Consider the following 26,138-nt stretch of genomic DNA (forward strand, 5'->3'; position numbering starts at 1 on the left):
TTATAACAAGGGTGAGTTGAAAGGAAACTAACTTTGTATATATTGAAAAAAACTGGGGTGGTTTTGAATGGTTTTCTTGGAAGTTTTTGTCAAAAAAAGTTAAATATATAATTTTTCTATTTACATTGCTGATTACAAAAGTTTTAAAGTTCCAAGAAGGTGTACAAATAACATAGCACAAACAAATAAATAAGAGTAAAATGTCATACTTTTTAATAGCTGGTCATTTTCTTGTACCAATTTCCTCTCAATCTGCCCATTTTCTAAAGCTATTTCTGCCTTTTAATATTGCTGCTGGGAAGCCAAAACTAACTTTGCCTTCCTAACGGTCATTCACCTTTCTCACTTGCAGTCCAATTTTCATGCTTTTCACACTTTGACCCTCTCACTTTCACTACAAGAAATTTGACCTTTAGTGACAATCTATTGTTGTCACAAAAAAGTAAAAAGTCATCACTAATGGATTTTACTGACAACTTTTCGGTCGTCACAGGGTCGTCACTGAATGCCCGTCGGTAAAAGTATACACTGATGACTTAAAAGTCGTCAGTGAATAAAGAGCTTTTGTGACAACTTTTCTCATCAATAAATGCTTTAAGTTTAGTGACAACATGACTTCTTATCAATGATGCATGAAACAATATCGTCACTAAAACTCAACAATGGCCATCAGTATATGGTCCAATTACTAGCAATTTTGTTGTCACTAAACACCTTTCAACAGTGACAACATATTGTTGTCAATATAGAATTTAATTCAATTACAACAATTGTTGTCAATAAAGACATTTGATTTACTGACAATAGGCACTTGTCATTGGAGAAATGTGATTCAGTTACAATATCTTGTCACTGTGTAGTTTGATGTATTTCTTGCTAGAGTAATATAAAAAAATGGGAGCCACCAACAATGCTTAATGAATAACAAACACATTCACCCATTACAATAGAAAATGCCAAAATATTATAATAATCCTTCCAATATCATAATCATGTGCAACATCACATTATAAAGAGTTTGACAAGTAGTATTAGAATGAGTTGTATCATATAAGGCAAGGGAGCAGTACAAAACGAATCCAAGTCCCACAACATTTTTGTGTTATACGAAACATTTCCTAAGCATAAGATAGCACTATAACCAGTTTTTGAGCTAATAAGTAGCCTCGGCTACTCATCTTCCAAAACTCTAAAATGTGCAATATATCTGCAATAGAAAAATACAATTATTAGTAGATGACAAAACAAACTTGAGACAAGGAAAATCAAATGAGGATTCACAAAAAATAAAGTCTCATTTATTTAAACTCTCATCCAAATAGTGACTACATAAAGAGCAGAATAAGAGACAAAATAAAAGCAAAGATAGCTCTTAATATGCACATAGGAACCAATTATAGAGAGTAAAAACTAGGTATTGTCACAGACAAAGAAAACTCTTAATATCAAAGACGTATAACAGCCTTCAAATTTTCTAAATAAAAAAACAAAAGTAACAAGCATTTACTAAATTCTTTGGCAAATTACATGTTAATATTGTCACAGACCAAGGATTAAGGTTCAATAACTTATGCTATTTTTGAATCGCAACAGCCACTGTATCTATAATAAATATGCCTTAGTCACAATTTAAGGTCTCATATATGCTGGAAAATTACAAGAGCGTCTCATTTACAAACATAACACAATTTAGACAAGTATATATAGTTGAAAATAGGTTTATGCTGGAAAATCACTTGTTGTCCATAAAAGGGCAGCAAGTAACATAATGAAGACACGGCAGTTAATTTAATCTTCCCAAACAACAACAATGAAAAGTAAACAAAATGGAACACAACCATATTTGAGATTGTCATGAACTGGAGCAAGAACACAAAAAAGTACAAAAAAAATCATAGTAGTTAGTTTTAGCTATTAAATCACATTAACCACTGTGCACCTACATATGCATTATATACATAGTGCATTTAGTAGCTGTATAGCAACATTTCAATTTTTGGGATGATTTAGAAAGTATAAATTTATAGTGAATTGGATTGGCTATAAATAATAGAAAAAAAGAAGCAAAGAGGAGATAGAGAGTATAAGGGTACCACAAGCGAAAATGGTAGCTTGATTGGTAGATTGTAATATCCTAGACCCAAATCCGAATCCGAAGCCTCTGTCAACAGGTTCAATTGCTGCAAATAATAACAAAAATCAGTCGACTGCAGGAGACATTAAGAAGCTAACTTGAAGCTAATACTAGCACTAGAAAACTATAGAAGGAATTCTTGGTCCTAAAACTAATTGAGAGCCCTCTTGGCCAATAAGTCAGCAAACAATAATGCAAAAAAAAAGGAAGCTGAATCAATTACTCTCACACAAACAACTCAACTAAACCATGCAAAAACTTCCAAAAGGAAGGAAAAGAAAATTACTCCTATCATATTCATTAATTGGCAGGAAAATCAAACACAAATCAGAGACCACTTGTAGCTTGTTTATATGCAAATGTCTCCTAGAACAAAGTGAAAATTGTCACTTTTACAAAAACTTTGTTGACAAGACCCAACCATTTGAAACAAGTCTAACATAGATAGAAAGGAGTATATACTTACCCAAACATCACAATAATTGGGAATTCCATAGCAGGGACCAATAGCATCAGCATAATGAGCTGCAAGACAATAACAAACCAATGATGTCCCTACGAAATGATAATGTGCATTATAAGCTCGAAGACAATGAATAAAATGGTAGCTGTAGTTCTTATAAGAAAATGTTTGCATATAAAACATATGTTTTCTTCTTTTAATTTTGATACTAATCTATACTTGTACCTAATTACGTTACAACTACATATTCCAAGAGCACTACATAATCATCAAAACTTACATATTCATTCGATTTATTTATTTATATTTTTTAAGTCCAAATATAAGCAATTGGAACACCTATTCATATCACAGTAATAATGATACACAACTTTCAGGCTGAGTTCCAAGTTCAAAATAAGCTACTCATTACTCGCGTATAATCTACACCTATACCTACATAATTCCACATACAAACTCACATTCAAGAATTAAAGCAAATTATCTCATTCACTTTTGATATCACTTAGAAACCAAAAGGATCTCAGGCTTTTTAGCCTTACTGGGTGTATTAGCATTGGAGGTAGCACTGGTAGCTGCAACTGTAGCAACAGCCTCGCGTGCCCTGTTATCTAGCTAAATCAGACTGCTAGTCGCCAAAATGGCCTGCGGGTTCAGGTCATGGGAGGCCCAGCATACAAGCTCCTTATTGCCACTGAAGTTGCTGCTTTCACATCCTCTGTAATCAAATGCCCTAGCAAGCAGTGCCCCAAAATCCTCAATGCCGGCTGTAATAACTCCCATGGCAGCGGAATTCTCACCCCCTGTGACCTCAACTCGTCATCCCTCCCCTCACTTCGCAAATGCCGAATTTCTTCCACAACATCCTCAATCTCATTGTGACCCCTCGAGTCACCCGAAAGCCCATGGCTACTTTCAGTAAAATTATCAGGTTTTTGGGTAGTAAAATCATCGAAATCAGATTTACAAGGGCAATCCTGACTTGCCCAATCTGCCGAAAATTTGCAAAAATCAAGCTTTGACCAACTGGGCATTTGCGAGATCTGCTTATAATAACAATCAAGGGCAATGCCTACAATGGAAGCTCGTTTAGTAGACTTCACCGCCATCTGGGGTTCGAGAGGAGGCGATAGAACGCCGACTAGAGGCCGAGACGAGGGGTTATTGTTAATGGGGTTCGATTTATTCGAAGGGGGATTTCGAGAGGAGTGATAAAGAGAAGGTTGAGAGAGATCAGGGATTGAAATGAGCACGGGTATACCCGAATGAGCCTTGACTTCAGATGAGTAGAGGACAAGAAGGAGAGCTTCGAAGCCGGCGAGATTAGGGGTGGGGGAGATAGCGGATGTGGTGGAGGAGGAGTGGATGCGGGATAGATAGAAGGAGGAGAGGAGAGGGATATAGCAGAGGACAACGAGGCGGAGTTCGGAGTCAGCGGAGAGGAAGGTGTCGTATAGCCACAGGCAAAGAGAGTCGTCGTCGGAGCCGGATGAAGGGGAGGAGAGGGAAGATGAGATGGAAGAATAGGCGGCGGAAGAGAGGAGGAGGGAGCGGGCAGGGCGGTCGGAGTCGGCAAGGAACGAGAGAACTGAGGAGGTTTCGGGGAGAAGAGTGGAGAGGAGATGGATTCGAGTGCGGGCTTTTGATATGGACTCCCACCAGGATTGCATCGAGTCGGAGTTATTTGCTCCGGCAGTGATGCGGTGGGGAGCAGGACCACCGTTTTGGTGGTTGAAGGAAGTGGAGGTAGATGGGTTAATCTCGGTGGAAGAGGTGGATGAAGAAGGGGATCCACTCCTACCACTATAGCTAATTAAAACCTTCACCTTCGTCCCCAAACTCAATCTCTCAAACCCGTTTCCACCACCAACTCCGCTGAAAACCTTTATCTTGCACAATAAAAAAATGAAGTAATGGTATTCACAACTAAAATAATTCTAGTAGAGATGATTTCGCCCATAACTCAAACAATATCCAAAAAACTTGGGCACAAATTTTCATATCAAATTAACTGATAATCATTCTAAGTTAAGTAGTCACAAGTTTATTTACACTAATGAATTATTTATTTATTCAATTATTTTTATTCTAATGAAGTTATTACATATACAAGAAAATTAAATTAAGAAGGAGTCTCATAAGTATATAACAGTTAAAAATCATTAGAGAACACATAATGATTACAAAAACACAATGCTTTTTTTTATTTTTAATTTGGTTTGAAGCATAGATTTTATTGCTATAGTATTATTCTTTATTTTTTAGTACAAAAACACAAATTTTCATCAATATAGGTGGCAAAATTTGTTAATTACATATAAGTGAAAATATACTTTTATAATTTGCAAATATTTTAGCCCTGCAATTTTTTATAATTGCAGCACTAAAGTACATCATTAATTGAAAATAACGAAAGTCAAATTCTATGGTTATAACAGACTTTCATTAAAAATAATCAAATGCTATTAATAAGACATTATTGTTAAGTCAAAATCAAAGAAAATTTAGTGATGACATAATGTTATCACTAATTTATTCAAGATTATAATGACAAGAAAAGTCGTCATTAATTAAATTGCTAGTTTTTAATACTTTTGTGAAAATATTGATAATGGTAGAGAAAATTTTGTTACATTACCGCAAGTGATAAATGTACTTTTGTTCTTTTTGAAACATTTATTTTAATGTTTAATTTTGTTTAAAACTATTGTACTAGTATAGATTTGCAAGACAAAACTTAAGTTCTCAATAGTTAAAAAATTCATTACAGAGAAAATACAAAGTAGTAGTTGCAAAATGTGTATAAATTACCAATATTTTAATGTGTATAAATTACAGTTTATTTTAATGTTTAATTTTGTTTGAAACTATTTTACTAGTATACATTTGCAAGACATAGATTTATGGGTAATTTCTTTTTTTTTTCCTTTCACATATTTAATTTATGTTAAATACAAAACCTACCAGTTTCCCTTCCATAAAAATATTAGTGCAACACTTTTTTGAATTTTACTTACAAACATTTATGTATTTAACATAAATTAAATGATTCGGAGTGAAATGCCCATAAAGAGCAGAATATTTGTTCATGTAATGGAGGAAACCCACAAAGAGTTGGTATTTTATGGGCCATTTCTTTTTTTAAAAAAATTTAATTTATGTTGAAAAGATAACCTGCCAGTTTTCGTTTTGTAAGAAATCAGTGTAACACTTTTTGAATTTTACTTACAAATATTTATAAATTTATCATAAATTATATGTTTGAGAGTAAAATGCCCATAAAAAGTTGGTACTTTGAATAGATAATGCTCATTTGCCCATAAACTACACTCCCTGAAGGCTATTTTGTTAATTACTTTGTAGTACTTTGTTATTCCTTTGCTAATACTACTTGGCATGTAGTACAAAGGATAAATCTGGCATAAATTTCTTATTCCATTGATAAAAAGACATGTCTGCCTTATAACTATTGTAATGAAAGATATATCTTTAGAGTTTATAACAAATTATTACTTAAGTTTGAGAAAATTATAAAATATTTATGCATAGTTTATCAAGATACCATTCGCAATTTCCTAATAAAAAAATAGGGGCTAAATTGTAAAAGTTAGGGTGCCATAATAGAAATAATAAAATTGGTGTATTACATATGGGGGTTAAATTGCAAAAGTTAGAGTGTCATAGTAGAATTAATGAAATTGGTGAATTACATATGGGGCTAAATTACAAAAGTTAGGGAGTAATAATAGAATTAAAGAAATCGGTGTACTACATATGGGGCTAAATTGTAAAAGTTAAGGTATCATAATGGAATTAATGGAATTTTTTACAACATTTGGGGCTAAATCGCAAAAGTTAGGGTGGCACAGTAGAATTAATGAAAGTGACTTAGAAATAAGTACTTTAAACAGTGACGATCAATTCTTGTCACTAAATCCGAATCGGTAGAGTGACAGTGACGATATTAGAAGTTGTCACTATATAGAGCATTTTAGTGACAACTTTTTCAAGGTCGTCACTGAAGACTTAGTTGCTTTGAGCAATTATGACAACTTTCCTTGTCGTCACTAAACAACCTCGTTTTGTGACGACTTTTGTCGTCACTAAAAACTGTTGTCACTAATGACCATATTTCTTGCAGTGTAGTTTGTGACGAAAATAACGGGTCGTCACTAAACATTTAGTTGCTTTGATGCAATTGTGACAACTTTAGGTGTCGTGACTAAAGAAGCTCCTTTTGTGACGACCTATTGTCATCACTACAAAATGTTGTCACTAATAACTTTTTTTTTTAGTGATCAGTGACGACAACAAAATGTCGTCCGTAAATAGGCCAAGCAATAGTGATGATGTTCTTAATGTCGTCAAAAGTACTAAGTTTTATTTTTCTTTTAATTGCACGTTTTTCCACATTTTATTGATTTGAAAAATTGTGAAAATAATTTTTATGAGTAAATAGAGTTTTTAGGTGATTTTTCTAGTATCGGATAGTTTTTGAAAAATTTAGAACGTATAACGGATGTGGGACCCGCTAATGCGAAAAGTTCGGAAAAATTCGGCCAGTTAGGTTAAGTTTTGGATACTGGGTTTAATTTATCGGGTGTTATGAGATATTTAGAGGTACCAAGTGCATAGGTGTGAGAAAGACAAAAACAAGTTAGGCATGAATTAATGAGAGGGACATGTGTCACCATATGATTAAATCTTGTTTTGACTTACTATTCAACCTTTTACCAATTACTAAATAAAACCAAAAATTGACCAAATATCTTCCATTTTTCTTCAAGCTTGGCCGAATTTCTCTCTAGGAAAGGAAGAAAGAAAACCTCTTCAACTTCTTGATTCTCTCTTGCTCAAATCCAAGAATTCAACCATCTAAACTTGTTTTTGTTCCATAGAAACACTTAAGGGAGTGATAGTGAGTTGTTTTGTGGAGTTATTTGGAAAGCTAAGAGGACCAATAACTCTCTCTCTCTTGTTTCTAAGGTAAGTTGTGAAGAACCACTTTCCTTCCTTGATTGATGCTTAAATCATGCTTAGTGGTAGTATGAGATGCCATTTTATGGATTATATTTTGAGTTGTGGTTGAATTGATGAACTTTTATATTTTTTGGGGATTTTTCTGTTTTAATATAAGCATGATTGTGTGGCTATCTATGATGATTGGAAATGGTCTATAATGACTTAAAGAGGTGGGAAAAGTGATTAATTGCAACCAATTTCTGTTTTGGAAGAAAATTGAAAAACCTAGGGTTCTTAAGGGAGCATTCTGTCCGAATTTTTAGGTCCTAGATAGAGGCCGAATTGGCCTTAGCTCAAAACATGAAAGTTGTAGGGAATGACATTTTAGAGGTGCCTACAAAATTTCAGGTCAATCTGAGTAGTGTAGAATGAGAAAAGTCGAAATTACTATTGCTGTTCTGGTTTTACCCGAAATTGAGAACTGCGCCTGTAATTGGTTGTTTTTCCTGGAATTGCTTCCGAATTGGTTATTGAGGCCTTCTGATGAAATTTATCCCTGTTTCTTAGCTTTCAGTTGGTTTTGGAATTTCTGGATTTGGACTTGTAGAGCCTGAGTTATGATGTTTCCGCTAGAATGCGTTTTGGTGAATCTGTTTTACGTTGTTGATGTAGTATCTTGCATTTTTGACCTGTTTGTACTCAAAAATGGGTTGAGTGACATTCTGTGATCTTGTAGCCCTGTCTTTTAGCTTCGATATGGTGGGTCTTTCACCCTCATCCGATAAGCGTAGTGAAATTGGTACCATTACCGCAAAATGAGGACAAAAACTGTTTTTTCAGGGCCAAAGCTAGTTACATTTCCGAAATTTCTGGTTTCCTCTAATGCTTATATATGCTTATGGAACCCTATTGTGATCGTGTTGGCATCGGTTTATGACTTGTAATCGAGTCTTCTTGTGCTTATTGGAATATTCTAGGGCTTGACTTTTATTTCCGGTCATTTTCCTAGCTAACTTTTGTACTTGGATAACCTTGAGCCTATTGAACGGCTGTGGTGATGAATGTATATTGAGTATGACTTTGGGAGTTGATTGCGAAAAATAATGAAGCCTTGATGGCTGGAAAAGTAAGAAATTTAGGGGAAGTGCTGTCCAATTTTCTAGGCCGTTTGGTTCCTTTAAGTTTGAATTGACTTTTGATAGAAATGAACGGCTTTTGGGTTGTTTGAGCCTAGGCCTTCATGTTACCTTTTCGTTCCCAAAAATCATGTTTTGCACCCTTGCATTAGTTGTTTTTGGCGAGGCATACGACTAGTTGTCGAGCCTCACATGTGTGTTTTGTTTACTCGAATCTGGATGTGAAACCTTCAATTGGTTTACTTTGATTATTTTAGGGTTTCTTGGCGATTAAAGCCAATCCGAAGTGAAAACTTTTGAGGTATCTGTACTTGAACCGGTGAGTGTACCACTCCCCTCCATTGCAGTTTAACTTGATTTCTGCTCTGCAATCTGTTTAATTTGTTTGAGACGAGGGTGTACTTTATCACACTCATTCTCTTGTCTGTTCATATGCCAATTTTGGTGTCAATCTGAATCTGTATCTGTATCTGATATCTGTATCTGTATCTGTATCTGTATCTGTTCGGACGTCGTTTGGAAACTTATAACCAACGACCTTTCTGTGACCTATGAGCTCAAATCCTGTGGCTAAGTTATTCGAGTCGGGCCGGCAAGGGCCTGGACGATTAGATAACGAACCACGGTAGTCTGTTTTGGGATCTTTGGGTATTGAGACCCTTGATTCCGGTATACTCGAGTATTACCATTTCTGTTTCTGTTACGGTGAGCGGGCCCGGTAAAGGGGTGTTTGGTGGACGGAATTTGGTGTAAAGTGGGGTCTACGGACGTGTTGGTTCTATATACGTTGACGGAGAGTCAACCGGCTTGGATCAAGTACTGCACTGGAAAGCTGGCTCCTGAGAGCCACCTGTATCCTTCCTATTTGAGTTCTTGTGTTTACCTGTCTTACTTTATAGCGAGCATGTGTATCTGGTTTGTATAACGTGAACTACCTGATTTTTCTGCTACATGTTTGGTACCTCATTGGGCGTAAGCTCACCCCCTCCTCGTTATCTTTGTTTTCCTTACAGGAACCTCTTTTGGAAATCATGATTTTGAGAAGCTAGTTGAGCTAGTTAGAAAATCTTTTGTTCTTTTGTATAGCTCCTCGAGAATGAGCAAACCCTAAATGTATTTCGTTTCACTGGTTCCATTTGAATTGTAAACCTAGTGACATGTATATATGAAAGCGTTTTCTCCATGTTTAAGCTTGGCGGTCTTCAAGCGCTCATTTCTTTTGGGTTCTCTCGCGTAATATCGGATTTGTGTGATTCGACTCCCCACCTTACCCTAAGGCGAACCAAAGGGTTCGGCGGACCGCCTGCCCAGCTCTCGCCAGGACTACGGAGTCGAATCACACAAATCCGATATTACACAAGATAGGACCCAAAAGAATTGAATGATTGAAAACCGCCAAACTTAACAGTAACTTACCAAAATCACATGGAAAAAAAATACATTTTCATATATACATGTCGCTAGGTGTACAATTCAGATGGAACCAGTGAAACGAAGTACATTTAGAGTTTGCTTCCCCTCGAGGAGCTATACAAAAGAACAAAAGATTATCTAACTAGCTCAACTCGCTTTTCAAAATCATGATTTCCAAAAGAGGATCCTGTAAGGAAAACAAAAGGAACAGAAAGGGGTGAGCTTGCGCTCAATGAGGTACCAGACATATAGCAGAAAAATCATGGCATTTCACATTTAACAAATCAGATACACATGCTAGATGTAAAGTAAAGTAACTCATGATTCACATAGGAAGGATACAGGTGGCTCTCAGGAGCCAAATTCCCATTTGCGTCACCGAAGCTTGATCGACGTTGACACTCCGCCAACGTATATAGAACTAACGTCCGTAGACCCCTCTTTACACCGAATCCCGTTCACCAAACACCCCTTTACCGAGCCCGCTCACCGCAAACGAACAGAAATGGTAATACTCGAGTATACCCGGAATCAAGGGTCTCAATACCCAAAATCCCCGAACAGACTACCGTGGTTCGTTATCTAATCGTCCAGGCCCTTGCCGGCCCGACTCGAATAACTTAGCCACAGGATTGATAAAGAAAAAGGGTAACAATTATACTCGAGCGAATTATACAACCGACGGCATGTGGTAACAATATACGAGCGAATCAAAAGAAAAGGGATATATCGTCCCAAACCTCTAAAATAACCCCGTCCGGTCTCTCACATCACCTATTATCCAAATGAAATATCCATTAATCTCTTGTACTCATTCCAGTCGAACAAAGCCTATTCATGTTCCCAAAATGCAAATCTCACCTATGAACACCGCATCAACTCTGGAGTACTCAGGCACAAGAATCCGAAATAAGACAATTCAGCTCTCGAGCTGGCCAGTCCCAAGAGTAAACCATCTACAATCGAAATTCCCACCAGACGTACCGATCTATGATCCTCAGATACCACAAGAAAAGTTCAGGCCTATAACATTCACAATTCAGAGCTTAGGCTCGAACGAGCACTTAATCCTTCATACCTATTTACCACTTAGTCCAGGCTCACTCCGCGCAGAGACCACGCGAAGTAGGCTCTGATACCACCTGTGACAGCCCCACCTTACCCTAAGGCGAACCAAAGGGTTCAGCGGACCGCCTGCCCAGCTCTCGCCAGGACTACGGAGTCGAATCACACAAATCCGATATTACACGAGATAGGACCCAAAAGAATTGAATGATTGAAAACCGCCAAACTTAACAGTAACTTACCAAAATCACATGGAAAAAAAATACATTTTCATATATACATGTCGCTAGGTGTACAATTCAGATGGAACCAGTGAAACGAAGTACATTTAGAGTTTGCTTCCCCTCGAGGAGCTATACAAAAGAACAAAAGATTATCTAACTAGCTCAACTCGCTTTTCAAAATCATGATTTCCAAAAGAGGTTCCTGTAAGGAAAACAAAAGGAACAGAAAGGGGTGAGCTTGCGCTCAATGAGGTACCAGACATATAGCAGAAAAATCATGGCATTTCACATTTAACAAATCAGATACACATGCTAGATGTAAAGTAAAGTAACTCATGATTCACATAGGAAGGATACAGGTGGCTCTCAGGAGCCAAATTCCCATTTGCGTCACCGAAGCTTGATCGAAGTTGACACTCCGCCAACGTATATAGAACCAACGTCCGTAGACCCCTCTTTACACCGAATCCCGTTCACCAAACACCCCTTTACCGGGCCCGCTCACCGCAAACGAACAGAAATGGTAATACTCGAGTATACCCGGAATCAAGGGTCTCAATACCCAAAATCCCCGAACAGACTACCGTGGTTCGTTATCTAATCGTCCAGGCCCTTGCCGGCCCGACTCGAATAACTTAGCCACAGGATTGAGCTCATAGGTCATAGAAATCCGAACAGATGCAGACACAGATAACAGATTCAAATTTTGCATGGTAAATTGGCATATGAACAGACAAGAGAACGAGTGTGATAAAGTACACCCTCGTCTCAAACAAATTAAACAGATTGCAGAGCAGAAATCAAGTTAAACAGCAATGGAGGGGAGTGGTACACTCACCGGTTCAAGTACAGATACCTCAAAAGTTTTCACTTCGGATTGGCTTTAATTACCAAGAAACCCTAAAATAATCAAAGTAAACCAATTGAAGGTTTCATATCCAAATCGAGCAAACGGAATGCACAAGTGAGGCTCGACTACACGTCGTATGCCTTGCCAAATAAATACTAATGCAAGGGTGCAAAAACATGATTTTCTTGGAAACAAAAAGGTAACATGAAGACTTAGGCGCAAACAACCCAAAAGCCTTTTATTTCTATCACAAGCCAATTCAAACTTAAAGGAACCAATCGGCCTAGAAAAAAATGGACAGCACTTCCCCTAAATTTCTGACTTTTCCAGCCATCACGGCTTCATTATTTTCCTCAATCAACTCCCAAAGTCATACTCAATATCCATTCATCACCACAGTCGTTCAATAGGCTCAAGGTTATCCAAGTACAAAAGTTAGCTAGGAAAATAACCGGAAATAAAAGTCAAGCCCTAGAATATTCCACTAAGCACAAGAAGACTCGATTACAAGTCATAAACCGATGCCAAGTATGACCCCAAGAGGGTTCCATAAACATATACAAACATGAAAGAAACCAGAAAATTCGAACATGCAATTAACTTTGGCCCTGAAAAAAAACAGGTTTTGACTTTACTTTGCGGTAATAGCACCAAATGCACTACGATTATCGAATGAGGGTGAAAGACACACCATTTCGAAGCTGAAAGACAGGGCTACAACATCACAGAAGGTCACTCAGCCCAGTTTTGAGTGCAAACAGGTCAAAAATGCAAGATACTACATCAACAACGTAAAACAGATTCACCAAAATGCATTCTAGCGGAAACATCATAACTCAGGCTCTACAAGTCCAAATCAAGAAATTCCAAAACCAGATGAAAGCTAAGAAACAGGGCTAAATTTCATCAGAAGACCTCAACAACCAATTCGGAAGCAATTCCAGCCAAAACAACCAATTACAGTCGCAAATCCCAATTTCTCACCATTGACTTAAATAACCAAAAATGACCCAAAAATCCTCAAAAAAATCCTCCTTGAAGCTGGCCCTCTCTTGCTCTCTTTCTCTCTCTCTTACTCCAAGCACAAGGAAGAAAACACTTCAATCTTGTTCCAAATCATCAAAACTAACCATCCAACCTTGATTTTGCTCCATAAAATCACTTAAGGAAGTGTTGGTGAGTTGTTGTGTGAAGTTTTTTGGAAAGTTAAGGTGACCAATAGCTCTCTCTCTCTTGTTTTTAAGGTAAGTTGTGTAGAACCACCCTCCTCCTTTAATTGATGCTTAAAGCATGCTTAGTGGTTGTATAAGATGCAAGTTTATGGATTAATTCTTGATTTGTGGTTGAATTGATGAAGTTTTATTATTTTGGGGGAATTTTCTGTTTTAATATAAGCATGATTGTGTGGCTATGTTTGATGATTGGAAATGATGTTTAAGGACTCTATGAGGTGGGAAAAGTGATTAATTGCAACCAATTTCTGTTTTGGACCAAAAATTGAAAAGTGAGGGTTTTGTGATGAACATTCTGTCCGAATTTTTAGGTCCTAGATAGAGGCCGAATTGGCCTTAGCTCAAAACATGAAAGTTGTACAGAATGACATTTTAGAGGTGCCTACAAACTTTCAGGTCAATTGGAGTTGTGTAGAGTGAGAAAAGTTGAAATTACTATTGCTATTCTGGTTTACCCGAAATTGGGATTTGCGACTGTAATTGGTTGTTTTGGCTGGAATTGCTTCCGAATTGGTTGTTAAGGTCTTCTGATGAAATTTAGCCCTGTTTCTTAGCTTTCATCGGGTTTTGGAATTTATGGATTTGGACTTGTAGAGCCTGAGTTATGATGTTTCCGCTAGAATGCATTTTGGTGAATCTGTTTTACGTTGTTGATGTAGTATCTTGCATTTTTGACCTGTTTGCACTCAAAACTGGGCTGAGTGACCTTCTGTGATGTTGTAGCCCTGTCTTTTATCTTCGAAATGGTGGGTCTTTCACCCTCATTCGATAATCGTAGTGCATTTGGTGCTATTACCGCAAAGTAAAGTCAAAACCTGTTTTTTTCAGGGCCAAAGTTAATTGCATGTTCGAATTTTCTGGTTTCTTTCATGTTTGTATATGTTTATGGAACCCTCTTGGGGTCATACTTGGCATCGGTTTATGACTTGTAATCGAGTCTTCTTGTGCTTAGTGGAATATTCTAGGGCTTGACTTTTATTTCCGGTTATTTTCCTAGCTAACTTTTGTACTTGGATAACCTTGAGCCTATTGAACGGCTGTGGTGATGAATGTATATTGAGTATGACTTTGGGAGTTGATTGAGGAAAATAATGAAGCCGTGATGGCTGGAAAAGTCAGAAATTTAGGGGAAGTGCTGTCCATTTTTTTCTAAGCCGATTGGTTCCTTTAAGTTTGAATTGGCTTGTGATAGAAATAAAAGGCTTTTGGGTTGTTTGCGCCTAAGTCTTCATGTTACCTTTTTGTTTCCAAGAAAATCATGTTTTTGCACCCTTGCATTAGTATTTATTTGGCAAGGCATACGACGTGTAGTCGAGCCTCACTTGTGCATTCCGTTTGCTCGATTTGGATATGAAACCTTCAATTGGTTTACTTTGATTATTTTAGGGTTTCTTGGCAATTAAAGCCAATCCGAAGTGAAAAATTTTGAGGTATTTGTACTTGAACCGGTGAGTGTACCACTCCCCTCCATTGCTGTTTAACTTGATTTCTGCTCTGCAATCTGTTTAATTTGTTTGAGACGAGGGTGTACTTTATTACACTCGTTCTCTTGTCTGTTCATATGCCAATTTACCATGCAAAATTTGAATCTGTTATCTGTGTCTGCATCTGTTCGGATTTCTATGACCTATGAGCTCAATCCTGTGGCTAAGTTATTCGAGTCGGGCCGGCAAGGGCCTGGACGATTAGATAACGAACCACGGTAGTCTGTTCGGGGATTTTGGGTATTGAGACCCTTGATTCCGGGTATACTCGAGTATTACCATTTCTGTTCGTTTGCGGTGAGCGGGCCCGGTAAAGGGGTGTTTGGTGAACGTGATTCGGTGTAAAGAGGGGTCTACGGACGTTGGTTCTATATACGTTGGCGGAGTGTCAACTTCGATCAAGCTTCGGTGACGGAAATGGGAATTTGGCTCCTGAGAGCCACCTGTATCCTTCCTATGTGAATCATGAGTTACTTTACTTTACATCTAGCATGTGTATCTGATTTGTTAAATGTGAAATGCCATGATTTTTCTGCTATATGTCTGGTACCTCATTGAGCGCAAGCTCACCTCTTTCTGTTCCTTTTGTTTTCCTTACAGGAACCTCTTTTGGAAATCATGATTTTGAAAAGCGAGTTGAGCTAGTTAGATAATCTTTTGTTCTTTTGTATAGCTCCTCGAGGGGAAGCAAACTCTAAATGTACTTCGTTTCACTGGTTCCATCTGAATTGTACACCTAGCGACATGTCTATATGAAAATGTATTTTTTTCCATGTGATTTTGGTAAGTTACTGTTAAGTTTGGCGGTTTTCAATCATTCAATTCTTTTGGGTCCTATCTCGTGTAATATCGGATTTGTGTGATTCGACTCCGTAGTCCTGGCGAGAGCTGGGCAGGCGGTCCGCTGAACCCTTTGGTTTGCCTTAGGGTGAGGTGGGGCTGTCACAAGTTAGAAAGTCGTCAATAAAGGATCCACTTTTGTGACAACTTTTTTTCGTCACAGAGAAAAGTTGTCACTGATGACCAATTTTCTTGTAGTGTTTCTACGTAGATTTTTTTTGGTCAGCTTAAGGGTATTCAGGGAACTAAAACACTTTCTCTCCTCCAAAATGCATTTTCTATTAATACTTTTGGTTAGAGGGACCGACATTGTGGCAGCCCCACTTCCCCCTAAGGTGAACCAGAGGGTTGGCTGGCCGTCTGCTTAGCTCTCGCAAGGACTCACACAAGCAAACTATCCAACTCCTTCCGAAGAATAACCTAAACTATTACAACACCGTTTCCTTCCAAATAGGCTGAAGACTAAAACCACATTAACTTCAGAGATAACAGCATTTTTAAGATAGCCAATCGTCGACTCTTAAATACCTTACGCGTTACAAACCAGGCAACAAAAACATACAATCCAAATACATTAGTACAAGCCAAATAACAATTCCAGGGTTTACACTTTTCCAGCTTCAAGCGGCAATCCAAAATAAAAGATACAATGTTTAACTCAAACTACATGCATAAAAGTGAAATTAGATTTCAAGTCTTGCTCAAGTGCCAGGACCTGTCAAGGAAAACAAATGAACGTGGGGTGAGCTAAAGCTCAATTGTGCCCCAAAACATGCAATCACGTAAATCAAACAACGAGTAACAATTTCACAAATTGAACAATTAGGAAAGCGTATAATAGCACAAGAAGGTATACAGGGTTCTCAGGAGCCATTCTCCACGCTTGATCAAAATCTACCGTAGTTGACCCTTCGTCAACTCTCACTACCTAAGGTCCATGTAGATCTTTTTATTTTTCTTAACTCCGGCCACCAATCATACCCCTTTACCAGGCCCGAACACCAAACACGAGAGTGGTAATACTCGAGTATATCTTAATATAAACTGGTCGAGGGATTCACCCAACGACTTTATGTCCAACACGTGGTTACCAGGTCAGGATAAGAGGCCCTCCCACCATTAAGGTGTGGTACATTCCCCTGCCTAGTGATTTAGTACTTGAGATAGGATAAGAGGCCCTCCCACCCCCTCCCACCCTCAGGTGTGGTACATTCCCCTACTCAGTACTTAGCACGTGAGATAGGATAAGAGGCCCTCCCACCCTAAGGTGTGGTACATTCCCCTACTCAGTGCTTAGCAAGTGCAAGCAGGATGCTCACGAAAATATTTCAAACAAGTCACCACTCGAAAGGCTAGTGTGATAAAGTACTCACTACTCACTTCGATGGATCAGAAACCATTTTCCAATTATCACATATCAAGTCAAGAAAGAACTTTAATCAAGTAGGCATAGAACAAGCAGGGACACTCACCAAGAGTGAAGTCACAGATCAAGCTGGGAATCGAAATCCACGTCCTCGCTAAACCCTAGAAAACCAAGTTTTAAAACTATAAGTTTTACTATACAAGTTCTTGGTTTACGTATATAAAAGATTATCTAGTATATAACTAGTTTATTTTCTTGAAATAAATCGACAATCCACTTAAAGTTAAAAGTAGTAAAATATTTCGTATAGTTTCCTTCAAAATACTTTTCTTTCTAGAGGTGCAGCTAAATCTAATTTACTTAAAGTAAGTTTTCTTGCCGAGCAAGTTTTCTACATTTTTTTTTTAGTTAAAATTATTAAAATCTCCTGTTTTTGACAATTTTCCTCTAGAACAACTAGCCGGGACAATTTTAAAAGAAAGAAAAGAAAATAAAATAAAACCTAGGGTTTTAAAAACTAATGCAATCATTTTCTAAAGGTAATAAAGCTAGTTTAAGCGAAAGAAAGAACTAGCTGGTTAGCCAGGTTTTAAAAGTACCGACACTTGAATTTTTAGCATTATTGTGTTATGCTTAGTCTTTATAGCTTATAATCTGCCCAATCTCAAACAACATAAATGTTACACCATTCCAGAAAATAATCTCACGAAAAACCTTAACTAATTCGGCCAGCGACCGTATACTACCTCCAGCAGTAAACGGTTAACTTATAATGCTTTGTCCATAATTTTTCTTTAGTTTACTTCAATTCAACAAGCAAAAAGTGACTAGCAAGCCACAAAATAGTCTTAAGCATCCAGTATGAAAGTTTCAGCTATAATTCGAAGGAAAACTGATCGGATGATCAATCCCCTTCTCTTGGCCAAATTTTCTCACAATAGTCAACCAAGTGCACATTTTTCTCGAGTAATCTCATCCATTTATGTTCAAAATTTTTTTTTTTTATGTATGTCCAAAATTATTTTTGGGGGTCACCAATTAAGCCTCAGAACTTCCACTTCCAAACCTGTTAAGGAAAACAAATTGGGGTGAGCTAATGCTCAGTGAGGCCAAGGGAAAACATGCAAGTATGCGAGCAAAAACACAATATAAAGCAATAACTCGAGTAACAAGTAACTGCGAAACATTAAGCAAGTAGGGAATTTAATCACAATAAAAGGATACGGGAGCTCTCAGGAGCTAATCCACGCGCGATCCAAGCTCAGGTAGTTGACCCTCCGTCAACTTTCACAGTTATCCATGTAGAACTCCACTTACTACCTCCAGCCACCATGACACCCTCTTGGATCCGTAACCAAACAAGCATGTAGGTGGTATCACTTAACAAGTATACCTAGCAAGACCCTTATTTGGATCAAGCTATAACACTTCCCAAGGTTCACCAAGTTTCTCGACCAAACCCTTGCCGGCTCGAGTTACAAGGCTAGCCAATGGGTTGGGGCGTCCCCCCCCATTCACTTTTAGGTCGATGAGACGAAACTCCAATCGACAAGATTTGGGTCATAGCATTGAGGCGGGATGAGCGGTACCTCCTACCCTAAAAGGGCATGATACATTCTGCCGCTCAATGCTCACGAAAAACACTTTCATTTGCATTCACATGTAACACGTATCACTTATCAAGCAAGCAATTTCATGAAAGAGAGGACAATGGCGATAAAGTACGCCCTAGCCTCATTAACTAGCAAGTACAAGAATCATTTCATTTAAACACTTCACATGCACTTGATACTCATCAAGTATCAAAAGTCAAAGTTTGAGAAATTAGCTCTAAGACGCATCGCCGGGAGTTCCCTCGAAATCCTCTTGAGATCCTGAAAGTATGCAATAATGCATTGTATCTCAAATTCCAGGCCATACAGTATTCGTGTAAAGAAAAGAAATAGTCAATTTTGACTCCAAACTTCAAATTTTTAAAGTATTTCAGTTCATAAGGAACCGACTTTCAAATGAGGTCTCAAGTGATAGGTGAACTCAAGTTCACCATGAAAATAGGTTTGAAATGCTCTAAGAGTTGTAAAAATGTAATCTAGGCCCTTAAAAGAACATTTAGGTCCAAATTGAAAATTTTCACTTTTCGAGTCATTCTTGGAAATATCAGTCCAGAAGTTCGGAAAGTCTAAAAATGGAAAATTTTACACCGTCAAAAACTTCATTCGAAGCATAACAACTTTGTAGAAGGTCACTTTCCAGGAATCAAATCAGAAACAAGTCAATTTCTCCAAGAAAGTTTACTATTCATTGAAGATAGGTCAAAACAGTCCAAGTTTTCCAAATAACTTTGGAATTTCGGTAAAAATCATAGAAGCAAAACCAGCCTTTGAAATTTGATATGCATGTAAACTTCCAATCCAGGTTTCAAATGAAAAAAACGGAACTCGATTCCGATATTCCTAGCTCAAGAAATAAAAATTGAAGTTCGCTAAAATTCCTGGACTGTTGGCCTATTTTCCAGATTTAATGCCCTTCGCTAATTAGGCCGTATCTCACTCGATTCTCAGTGAAATTGAAAATGGCTGGTGGCTTTAGAAACTAGGTTTACAAGGCTATATTTGTGTAGAAGAAATCATTTCCAAAATCCAGACATAAGCGGTTCAAAATCAAGCAACAAAATGGATTTTCTGGGCAGTCTCGGATGAACAATAATAAACAGACAGCCAACTTACAAAACTCGCCACGAATCGCTCGGAACGAACTAGAAAATGAGCTTGGTACCATTTTAAAGATCTAAGAGTCTACTTTAAAATGCCTCAAACGGCACTCAATTTTGATGAATGAACAAAACGTTATAGCTACACAAATGTTGCTGGTCAGAAAATTCTGGAGCTTGTTCCAGTTTTGCTTCTTTACTTGTAACTCACAATTTAACCAACCATTTGGGTTGATTTTTGGTAGACAACCACAATACACATAGCACAACATATCTACACCAATTTGGAAGCTCAATTAACACCAGAAAAGTTTTGAAATTACAGGGCAGCAGCAAACAAGAAAGTCGGGCGGCAAGTCAGAAATTTCAGACAGTACCTTCTCCAAATTTCTAACTTTCTTCCAACTTCATTCCATCAATCATTCTATATACATGTAACATAGCACAATATCAGCAACCACAACATGTTAATTCATCACATCAGCCACCAATAAACATCCTCAAACCCTCGAGCATGTCATGGAATTGCAAGAACATAATTACTCAACCAATCAACCCAAATTTTACCATAGGTTGCAAACCCATGGTACCTTTGCTCCATTTGAGCTATAATTTTGCAAGATTAAAGTGTGGGTGAGTGAGTTACCTCAAGAACTTAGTTGGACAGCTTTAAGGCAGAAATTTTGACCGAAATTCCTCCAAGAAAACTGATGAACAGCCCCCTCTTCCAAGCTAGGATCAAAGCCCTCTAATGGATGATGAAATTTGGAGTTGGATTGAAGCAAGTTTGTGAGGATTTTGGCTAGATTTTTTTTCTTCCCATCTTCGGCCAACTAGAGAGTGACGAGAGGAGAGATAGTGAAATCAGGTATTGTAATGAAAGTGGAGAGAATTGGTGACTTAATGGTTATGTCTAAGTGTCAACTCATGCTAGGTCCGTTTAGGGTCTTCGCGTGTCCAATTTTCGCGCTCGTTTGCAACTTTTGTGCACTAAACCTCTGAGGTAATTTCCCTAGTACATTACTAGTAGTCTAATATCATGTTCTTAAAATCTCCAATTAATCAAATTAATGTGCCTGTCGGGCCCTTTTCGGCACGGGGGCGTATAAAGGTCAAACTTAAGGGTTTTCTCGTTTGAACTTGGAAATTCAACTTATTCGATTCTAAAACTCTAAAATATGATAATCCAAGTATATATATATATAACAATAAAAAAAAACACGATAAGCAATTCATCTTGAATAAATTTGGGCATTAAAATAATATGCGCGTAAAGAACCAATCGGTAAAATTTATTTTCGAGAAATTCATATACTTTAGTAATTTTTTTTTGGGTAACTCGAGTACGAAATATTTGTAAAATGACCAATTTAACAATATTTTGAAACAATAAAATTATGGGTCCTCACATCCTCTCCCCCTTAAGAGAATTTCGTCCTCGAAATTCATACATTTACTCAAAAACTCCAGATGTCACTTTTGCATCCCACTCTTACGAATTGTAATACTTATTCCGCATTAAATATCACGTAAGTCTTGTATTCTTAATCCGTTCACAACGAGTGAGATAACAATTCCTTCATGCGGTTCACAGATTCAATTGCCTTAAGAAATTTGTCAATTCAAGAACAAATGATGTAATAGCCCTTTAAATTGGTATACGCAATGAACTTTAAATATCTCGCAGATCAAATTCGATAAGATCTTATTAGCACACAAGTTTTGTCTTACTGGACCTTAACCCTAATAATCTTTCAAAATAGGTAGTAAGAGCCCTCAAGAATCCATAACTTCAAAAATCATATCCGGTTCGTATACATGTATGCAGATATCGAGGTACTAAATGAAACCTTAAATTCAATAATATCTTATTGTAGTCCCAAGTCATTTATGAGTATTACTGCCAATTTTTAACCCAAACGACTTAAAGACCCAAATCCATTAATGCTACTGGTGTATTCATTACTCCCAATGGCATAATTGAATTTCAAAGTGCTTACTTTTCTGATGAACTAGCCTTAATCACATCTTTCTCTAGAATCCTCAATTAGTTGTAGTCCTGTATTAAATCTAACTTGGAAAGTACTACTGTCTCTTGTAGATACTCAAATGATTCATTTATGCAAGGTAAAAGATATTTATTCCTAATACCCACTTGATTCCAGCCTCGATATTATAGACATGGCCTTCTCACAAGGTTATAAGCGTAACAAAATTTAGATATACGAATAAGTCATGAAATTGATTAAATGCAAAGTAAACTTTCATTTGTTATAAAAGACCATAATAGTGTAATAGCCCCACTTTTCCCTAAGGCGAACCAAAGGGGTTAGCGGGCTGCCTGCCCAGCTCTCGCCAGGACTAACGATGCAGACTAGAACTATCTATTGCGATCCGGAACTTACAAACGAGCGTAAACAAGTCAAAATGGAAAAATAACCCAAAATAAGAAACATGAAATCCGGAGTCGGCCATGATAGTAACCGACCCGTCAGAACCCAACCGAAAGAGCACGCAAACATTCACATCTGAACGTTAGCGATTACAAATCAAAATGACATACAAAAGTTTTCAAAAGTTAATATATACACACGGTTTGCCAAATCAAAAGAGAAAACGCCCCAAAAGTACACTTAGGGTTTTAATACATGAGCTATACAAAAGATATGTTCAACTAGCTCAATTTGGCAGCCATTTGTCAAATCCAGACCAAAAGGGTTTATTTTCCTGTAAGGAAAACAAAAGGAACGGAAAGGGGTGAGCTTGCGCTCAATGAGGTACCAAACAGATAGCATTAAAATCATGGCATTTTACATTTAACAAATCAGATACACATGTCAGATGTAAAGCAAAGGAACCAATGATTCAAATTAGAAGGATACGGGTGGCTCTCAGGAGCCAAATTTCCAGCGCAATACTTGATCCAAACCGGTTGACTCTCCGTCAACGTATATAGAACCAATGCGTCCGTAGACCCCTCTTATCACCGAATTCCGTCCACCAAACACCCCTTTACCGGGCCCGCTCACCTCAAACGAACAAAATGGTAATACTCGAGTATACCTGGAATCAAGGGTCTCAATACCCAAAATCCCCGAACAGACTACCGTGGTTCGTTATCTAATCGTCCAGGCCCTTGCCGGCCCGACTCGAATAACTTAGCCACAGGATTGAGCTCATAGGTCATAGAAATCCGAACAGATGCAGACACAGATAACAGATTCAAATTTTGCATAGTAAATTGGCATATGAACAGACTAGAGAACAAGTGTGATAAAGTACACCCTCGTCTCGAACAAATAAACAGATTGCAGAGCAGAAATCAAGTTAAATAGCAATGGAGGGGAGTGGTACACTCACCGGCTCAACTTCAAAAGTTTTTACTTCAGATTGGCCTTAATCGCCAAGAAACCCTAAAATAATCAAAATAAACCAATTGAAGGTTTCATATCCAAAATCGAGTAAACGGAATGCACAAGTGAGGCTCGACTACACGTCGTATGCCTCGCCAAATAGTTACTAATGCAAGGGTGCAAAACATGATTTTCTTAGAAACGAAAAGGTAACATGAAGACCTAGGGTCAACAACCCAAAAGCCCTTCATTTCCATCAAAAGGCAAATCCAACTTAAAGAACCAAACGGCCTAGAAAATCGGGCAGTACCTCCCCTAAATTTCTTACTTTTCCAGCCATTAAGGCTTCATTATATCCTCAAATCAGTCCCAACATTTCACACAAAAGTCATCTCATTTACCAAAAGCCGTTCACTAGGCTCAAAGCAGTACAAGTACAAAAGTTAGCTAGGAAATGACCGGAATAAGAGTAAGTCTTAAAACATGTAAGCAAGTACAATGAGACTCGATAACGAGTCAAAAGCCATGCCAATCATAACCCCCAATAGGGTTTATCTGCATGAATAAGCATCATAGGTAACCAGAAATTAAGAAATGGCATTAGTCTAGGCCTTAACAAAAAAAACAGTTTTCGTCATACTTTTGCGGTAATGGTACAAAATGCGCTACGCTTATCGGATGAGGGTGTAAGACCCACCATCTTGAAGCTATGAAACAGGGCTACAACAATGTAGAAGGCCACTCAGTCCAAATCCTAGCACAACTAGGTCGAAAATGCAGAATACCACAACCTGAACAGTAATTGCAGGTTTACAAATCACACAAAACTGTAATCAGTCCAACTCGGTCTATACAGGTCCAAATGCATTGATTCCAAAGGCATATGGTAGATAAGACATTCATCTACATTTCATCAGAAGACACCAACATCCAAATCCAAAGCAATTCCAGTCAAAACAGACGATTACAAGCGCAGTTCGCACATTCTGATCAACCCAGAACAGCAACAGTAAAAACGGCATAACTCACTCTACACTACTCCAAATGCCCTGAAATTTTGCAGGCACTTCAAACTCATCAATACCTACAACTTTCATGTTTTGAGAAAAGTCTAATTCGGCCTCTAACCCTATGATCCAAAACCGGACAGAATTGGGGGTTATCAACCCTAACTTTTCTCATTTCAATCCAAACCCAAAATTGATTGCAATTATCACTAATTCACATCTACTAGAGTCATTCCCCCTCATCATCAACCATCATAGATGACCACAACATCACATTCATATTACACCAGAAAATTCCTCAAAAATAGAAAAACTTCACCAAATCACTTCAAACCAAGATAAAAACCAGAAATTTCAGCACTATAATCACTACTAAGCATCACTTAAGCATCATTAGGTGTAGGAGGAAGTTTGAGCATCACTTACCAAGAAAACAAGAGAGAGGAAGTAGTAGGACACCTTAGCTCTCCAAGAAAGCCTCACCAAATCACTCACTATCACTAACTAAAGGGATTTTATGGAGTAATTGCAAGATCAAATGGTTGGATGGTTCACCTTGAGCAAGATTGGAGCTAAAACTTGAAGAGTTTCTTGCTTCCTTTTGGAGAGAGAGAGCCGGCCATATGAGGAGAAGAAATGGTGAATTTTTAGTGATTTTTGAAGATATTTAACTCAAATGGGTCAAAAGTAAAAAAAATGAATAGTAACTCTTAAGTCAAAACCAATGTAGTGGTGACACTTGTCACCTTCATAAATGCAATCTTATCTTTCTTTTTCCTCTCACATCAATCCAATCTCACTCTCTACTTATCTCTTAACACCCGATAAATTTTACACAGTATCCGGAATTTAACCTAATTGGCCGAATTTTTCCGAACTTTTCGCACTAGTGGGTCCCACGTCCGATATACGTTCTTAATTTCTCAAAATCTATTCGATACTAGAAAAACTATATTTACTCGTAAAAATAATCTAGAAAATTTTCCGGATACAGAAAGTGTAGAAAACAAGCCATTAAAGGGGATAAACCCTAGGAAAATTATTAAGAGGAATTTACGGGTTCTCACAAATAGTTTCATCAAGTTAGGATAAGTTTATCAAATCATTTCAAAAGAAAAAGGGAATAAACAAGATTGTAGCAAAACATGCTAAGTCATCCATGTTCAAAGCAACAAAAGATTTCATCTCTTACACAAAAGATTACAACCTTCAAAAGTCTCAGTATAGGCTAGGTTATAATCATAATCCCTGTCTTTAAGCAACAAAAGTGAATGGGGGGCAGCTTCTAATACTTTGGTTCTTCTCATAGCCATTAGTATTAACCACTCCCTCTAACACTCGACTGTTTTGCAGCAGACTTAACGAGCTGCTGAGGAGTTCCTCGGGCAATTTAAAACTTAATGCTCAGGACTCCCGCATAGCAAGCATTTCCTTGTTTCCTTCATCCCATAATTTCAGTGTGATTAAACTTGCCACAGTATCCACAAATTACTCTACAAGTTACGGCCTGATTAGCTTGAGAATTCTCCTTTTTCTTTTTCTTCTTTTCTCTCTGCTCCACAACAAATTCATGTTCACATCTCTCTTTACGTTTCCCTTTTTTCATTATGGGAGTTTCCTTCACTACCCTTAACTTGGTTGCTAGAAATATACTGAGGTGAAACTTGAATAGTGGGTCGTATCCCCTAGAGTTTTTTTTTTCCTGAAGTTCCTCCAATACTCCTTCGTATTTCTTTTTCATTTCCAAGTTCTTGTTCCATAATTCCATCTTCTCTGCAAACTCTTGTTTGCATCGTTCTTCCCAGAATTCAACCAATTTAGTCTGGAATTCCAACTTCTTGCGAAGAACTTCTATTTCTATACGCATCTCTTCCAAACTTTTCATTTCATCCATTTGTA

The 26,138-nt window shown here is 37.6% G+C and overlaps 1 pseudogene; it reads right to left on the minus strand.

Annotated features, from left to right (window-relative positions):
• Positions 1 to 941: 941 nt before the first annotated feature.
• Positions 942 to 26,133, minus strand: LOC113696671 (uncharacterized; annotated as a pseudogene).
• Between the last annotated feature and the right edge of the window lie 5 nt (positions 26,134 to 26,138).

This window comes from Coffea arabica, chromosome 6e (assembly GCF_036785885.1).
Source record: "Coffea arabica cultivar ET-39 chromosome 6e, Coffea Arabica ET-39 HiFi, whole genome shotgun sequence".
NCBI classification, from domain to species: domain Eukaryota; kingdom Viridiplantae; phylum Streptophyta; class Magnoliopsida; order Gentianales; family Rubiaceae; genus Coffea; species Coffea arabica.